This window comes from Apostichopus japonicus, chromosome 16 (assembly GCF_037975245.1).
Source record: "Apostichopus japonicus isolate 1M-3 chromosome 16, ASM3797524v1, whole genome shotgun sequence".
Taxonomy (NCBI): domain Eukaryota; kingdom Metazoa; phylum Echinodermata; class Holothuroidea; order Aspidochirotida; family Stichopodidae; genus Apostichopus; species Apostichopus japonicus.
Window position 1 is genome coordinate 5,536,351 of NC_092576.1, and position 7,111 is coordinate 5,543,461.

Sequence of the window (7,111 nt, forward strand, 5' to 3'; positions counted from 1 at the left end):
GTTACTTGTACGTACTTGGCGTTGGCAAACAGGATACTCTGCAATTAGTTTCTTCACAAGAAACAAAATGTAATAAAGTAAATAAATACACTGATTAAGGTCATTTCCAATTTTAGGAAAAAAACATTTCATTCACGTTTTCTTTCCCTGTTAGTTTTGCATATTCTGTTTATGTGCGTGATAATATTGAACTTCATGTCTTACACTTGTATTACAGAAAGAGAGGGCAAAGGAAGAAGTGGTAAGTTAACTGGTAAATTAAGTAACCTATTATAAGTGGAAATAATGCCTGTATACTTTTCATCAGATTATTTTATAAAATTATTCTACGAGCAGGAAAGGATTATATAGATATTGTTGTAAATTTGGTAAAATATTAAAGAAAACATTGTACTTACGAGTAAAATGTAAGGATTTGTATGTGTTTTACCCATAATATTTGGGTGGCACAAAATATGGGGTTTTAGTGTATTAATGAATACACGCTTTACGCTCTCCCTCTTTTTCTTTCCCCAAAATCTCATTATGTTAGGACAACTATTTACCATGATGACCCCAAAGACGGCAGGGCCTGGTGGGGTGGTTTGGTCGTGGGCTTAATTCTCCACCCCACTTTTTGGTCTGTACTAAAACCTGTATTTGACAAACCAAAACATAGAGCAAATATAATCTTCTATCTATGAAGTTTTGAGATTAAATGTCGTCAGTTTGAGGAAATGGTTAAAAGTTTGAGGTATAGTAGTCGAAATTTGCAAGGGAAAAAAGTCAAAATTAAGAGAAAAAAGAATAAAGAAAATAAAATAGTAGAATTTTTGTTACGAACACTTTCGACATATTTTCTTATTCTATAGAAATAATTAAGCAAAGAGGTAACAAAGGTCGAAACGATCGACATTTTGAGATAGGAAGTATAAATAAAGGTATAACAACATCGGGAAGAAAGTGAAATTGATATAAACAAAAGCGAGGTTTAGTTGGTGAAGCAGTCAAAATATCGAGATAAAATGTTGAAGTTTACCATCTGCAGTAGCCCAATGAAGAATAAAAAAGTAAAATTCGTCTAGCAAAGATCCCCAAACTGACCACCGGTTATTATTTTTCCCTCCCATCCCACTCCCCATCCTTTTGATAGCTCCCTACGTACCTCACTGCCCGTTGCTGTTGAGTTTTCCTTAGACGTCACAGAGGACAAAGTTCGATCAACCTGATAGTCAAAGTCCCCCATTTTAAGATGGCATACACCGTACTTGGACTGCCGTGTACGAGAAAGAAAATATTTTATGCATTTTAACTGGTTATTGGCTATGTGTCACATGGTTCCTTAAACATCACCTGTACAAATTTCAACAAATTAATTTGTTACCACAATGGACTCTAACAATGGACACTAATAAAATATACACATACACACGAAGGGAGAAGAAGCCGACTGGGGGACCAAGGGTATAACATGACTGGGGATGACCTCATTGCCCTACCAAACCTTTTGTCCTCCCGCACCTTGGTTCCGCCACAGCGGTTATGACTTAACTGTATTCACAACAAGATAGTGTGGTTGCCATGGTGAATTTCTTGTGATAACATGGTAGCACATTGTTTATGAAGTCATGCAATCGCAACAATGTTAAAATGAAAGATCTTTAAGCTTAATTATTTTGAAAGTCACTGTATAGGTGTAGTTTGAATGCAAAGTGAATGATGTAAACATCTGAATAGTATAATAACTGGAATCAGATCACTATTCACAGTTTCAATTTTTTAACCTTGTGTTTGCTACATAATACATGGTTACTGTCTTTTCTTCTTGTTGATCAGATTTCATATGTTAATGTTGTATGTGATAATATTCTTACCCATTTGTTGCTTTCAGACCGACCAAATGGAAGGGTAAGTCTTAATACTGCGATTCCTTATCTGAACTGATTAACTGTGTTCTAGATTCATAGGTAACAGAATAATATATCATGTGTTGTAAACAACTACTACAGTTCTTATGTCATCATTTCTGTACAATCAATAAGCTTCCGAACTAATGTCGTCATTTGTGCACAAGCCCTAAGGTACAGTACAAATGTCATCATTTGTGTACAATCAGTAAACTGCACTACACATGTCGTCCTTTACCGTCATTTGTTCACATTCACTAAGCTAATGTACAATGTGTAGATTTATTACTAATATACTGAGATAGGATACAATGATTTAATGAGTATGGAAACATGTACCTATTATGCTTGATTTATTAACATATATTTGTATATTTCAATTAATTAGAGCAAAGCTTTTGGAAGACTCGGATCATAAGCAATCGCCATCCGATGTGAAAGTTTGAAATTTGAAGGCAGGTGGAAGACGTCCGTATGATGCAACTGAATCATCCCTCGTTTTAACAGATAGGACTAAGAAAGATAAGGAAGAATGCAGCTTTGCTCGTTAACATACAGGGAATCTTCGATAAATTTAATACCACATACTGAGTACAAAGAGGCTATTGTTTTTGAGAACGTTAAAGGTCATTTGAGGTCACTGGAGATCAAAATGTGTAATCATAATAAACACAATATCTCAAGAGGGGAATCTTCAACAGATCTCATACTTTGCATGTGGATGTATCACCTTGAGTAGAAAGTGCCTATTATTTTCTAAGGAGGTAATGTGTTATTTTGGGTCACCAATGGTCACAGTTTGAAATAAAATCTTGGTCTTTGGACCTATGTGAATCTACACGATGGTGACAGAGTGTGTGTTACACCTCATTCGAAACACGGTGACTCAATAAGTTCATGGTGGATTAACACCATACTTGTTATGTGGACCTGTCATATCAAGTTTACAAAACCTATTTTTCTGAATTTTTTTGTCTGAAGGTCAACGGTTATATGAGGTAGATCCAACATGATGAGTACAAGTTCAATGGTCATTTTGGGTCAACAGAGGTCAAAGTCTGTCAACTTTGTAAACACGATAACTCAAAAGATACATCTTTGTTGAACATCACTCTTGGTATGTAGATCCAACTTGTTCAGTATAATAATCCTATTGAAATTGGTTAAATGTCAAAGGTCATTTGCGAACAATATTAAAGACAAAGTCTGAAAACCTTGTAAACACGTTAAAAAAGCCAACTGGCTTCTGGTTTGTCATTAATTTCGAGTAGGAATCAGAGGTATTGTAAATATATTATATCTTTAGAAGGCAGGTTCCAGGTATAATATTCCCCAAAGATGCAGCATATGAAATCAGGGTCATTTGAGATCAACAGAGGTCAAAGTCGAAACCTTTGTCAACAATATAACTCAAAAGATACATCTTTGTTGAACTTCACTCTTGGCTTGTAAATCCAACGTGGTCAGTATAATAACCCTTTTGAAATTGGTTGAGTTCAAAGGTAATTTGCCAACCACATTAAAGACAAAGTCTGAAAACTTTGTAAACACGTTAAAAAAGCCAACTGGCTTCTGGTTTGTCATTAACTTCGAGTAGGAATCAGAGGTTTTGTAAATATTTTATATCTTTAGAAGGAAGGTTCCAGGTATAACATTCTCCAAAGATGCAGCTTATTAAGCATCGAAAGCTCAACGCATTTTTGCATTCTTGTTTGAGTAAACGTCTAAACGAAGCATATTCTCTGTGAAGGCAAAGGTCATTTGACGTCCCAAGTGTAAACACCCAGTGTAAAAATGAACGTCTTGCTTGAAGTTCATCCTTGTATGTAAGTCATACATTGATGAGTACAATTGAATTGGTGGAGGTCAATTTTCATTTGAGGTCGACATAGGTCAGAGTCTGAATAGATTGTAAATACGATTAGTAAACAACACGTTTTGCTTGAATTTCGTACTTGGTATGTAAATAAGGCTTCGTGGGTAAAACGGCCCTATCGAAAATGTCAGTCGTCAAAGGCCATTAAAGGCAACAAGATCAAAGTCTGTAAATTTTATTAACAAAATGACTCGATCAAAATATACACACTGCTTTAAGTTCATATCTGGTATGTTAGTACCCCATTGGTCAGTACAAGAGCTCTGTTAAAATTAGTGGAGGTCAGAGTTTATTCGAGGCCGACGTAGGTCAAATCCAAAGCCTTGTTTACACTGTAAGTCACATGCACGGTTGATTTATTTTGATATGTAGATCTCAGTAAAGTAAATGGAGGTCATATCTCACTTGAGGTCAACAGTGATCAAAGTCTGAAATCTTTATAGTCATGATATGATAATTCAAAACATCATACTCTGATTTGTAAATTCTCAATCGTGAGCACAAGAATTATTTTGAAATTGGTAGAGATCAAAGGTTATTTGTTGATATTAATATCGGTAAAACTGAAGTCCTTTTGAGACATTTATATAAAACTGCAAAATGCAAGATTTGTATTTGATAGGCAGGTTTGCATTAATGCAAGAACCTTGCTGATCATTCGAAATCAATAATGGCAAACATTTACGATACGGTGTGCACTGCTGTAATTGCATAAAGTTCTCAAACGAAACACGGCAGGAATTCACTAATCCAACCTGCTCTCTGATTTGATTCTTCACCGGAAGCAAAAGGAATATTTGCGATTATGATAGCATGTGAGGGAGAAAGAGCTTGATTAAATATCATACTCGGTAGGCCTAGGACGTTGATTCCCTATAGTGAGTACAAGATGCGGAAAAACTGGAACATAATTAGTAGGAACGTTAGATATGTAATATAGATTACCCTTAGTAAGGGTGAAAAGTCATTTGAGGCTAAAAGAGGTCAAAGTTTGAAAACCTTGTAAAGACAATATCACCATAATCTACAGATGGATTGATGGATCATTCTTTTGTAAAATTGTTTATATTCTTTGTTTTCGTATCGTACAGAAGATGATAAACAACGATGGCTGAATTAAAAACGAGCTTACATTTTCCTTCTTTTTTCAGTAATTTCTGTTTTATCACATGATAAGTATGACATATAAAATAGAAGGAGATAGGAAACAAAACTTGTGAAAGGAAGTGTACTAAAAAAACCTATAGCGCTGGTCGGGTAGTGACACTCCCTGAAAAAAATACAGAACTTTACATTTAGAAAAGAGACCCAAGAAACAACGGAACCACCCCTTCCTCTCCTTCCTTTCCCTTCACTCACCAGCCCCCCCCCCCCTCCCACCCCAGTTATAACAAGTGAAAGCAATAATTGCCGATAACATAATTAATCAATAACCGTCTAACAAAATACAAAACGTATTTCTTCAGTAGAGGTTATGATTCGGTGTTCATATCAGTTCAAATGGCACATTTAAAAAATAGAAAACACCTGGCAAGAAATTACAAATTCAACATAAATAACCCCTACCAGTAAGTTATATCACTGGAATAAGATTATCCGCAAGAACATCCAACTGATGCATAGCTCCCCATTTTTGAGGCTAAATACCTCCAGAATTCCATCTCTACGATTTACAGAAGGCTAAAATATTTAAAGGAACATCTACAACCTACTTATAAGAATAACTTTAGAACATTTAATCAGGACGATTTAGGCTGGTACAAGTGTAATGGATCGAATGTGATGTTTGTCTTAATTTTCCTAGCAGCCAATACTTATTTCAAGAGTGCAAGTACAGGAATTTGTTACCAAAGGGTTTCGTGTGATAGTAACAGTTTTGTTTATCGTGCCGCTTATTTTAAATGGAATATGTAGGACGCATAATCTTAGTCCATACCTTTTAAAGTTTTAGAAACCCCACAAATTAAATTGTATGCATGATATAGCTTGATGTGAACTAGCATTAAACTTCAAACATAATTGATTAAAAGTCGTGTTAACTTTTTAACAATTTAATAAATTGTGTTCAAACACAACATTGAGACAAATTTAATCTTAATCAATTATTGCGCCTCATATTTTCGACGCCATTAAAGTTTCATCCTCTATATTCAGAAAAAGTGTTGCACCTTGTCGTTATTCATTATGTAGCTGCGTTCCACTTTCCACTATATATTTATATATATATATATATATATATATATATAGAGAGAGAGAGAGAGAGGTGGAGGTGGGTGGAGAGAGAGGTTTTGTTTTAAAAGAATCTAATGCGTGTCTCTTGGTAACAAAAATATATAACTTAGCATAAATACTTTACATACCTTAATACTTAAAGTTAACTTAGCGCGCACGCAAGGTACCTCGGCTACCGCTGCGCTCTCCATCGGGGTGTCAAATCCCAGGGTAGTCTGTAACCGTAGTGCGGGTGTGTCTGGAAGCTTCCGGAAGGCGCTTTTCGCATAAATAACGGCTCCGGTATAGAGAACAGGACCAGCTAAGGTAAATAATAAGTTCAGAAGAATGGTATCCAAAAGAGAGTTAAGAGTAAGTCACACACAGCGTGGTTGGCATGGTGAAGAAAGGCCGGAACGGAAAAGGTAGGTTTTGTAAGGGCTATGCAGACATCGTTGTTTTACGTGGCGTGACGTACAGGTTGGTGCCACTGGGAGAAGAGAGCGAGCCACTCCTTGAAAACTAATATGACATTCGGTGAGGTTACTCGACCGTAGCTTAGAACTGCACTGATTGTGCTCTACGTTTACAAATTAGCATAATAATACACCATTTAAGAATTGCATAACATCAATTAGCGCGTAGTTAACCTTTAAAGTAACATGCTGCATCATAACAATATATATATATATATATATATATATATATATATATATATATATATATATATACATATATATATATAATGTATATATATATATATATAATGTATATATATATATATATATATATGTATATATATATATATATATATATATATATATATATATATATACATATATATATACGTATATATGTAAATATGTATGTATTTATAGTGCTAATAAATCACGGAAATATTATGCGAGCTTGGAAAAAACGTTTCGCATGTACATTGCATTGAAAAAAGGGAAACCAATTGAATTTTTCAAGACGGCCTTAAACTACTCCTAAATCATCGCGGGATTCGTTGCTAATGATTCTATCGATCGAAAAGAACGACAGTAAATAACCAATTTGTTATGTTAAGGGAAGGAACTGCAGTATTCTAAACAATTATGAGAAATTTCAGAAACAGAACAAGGCTGAAAATTAAAGA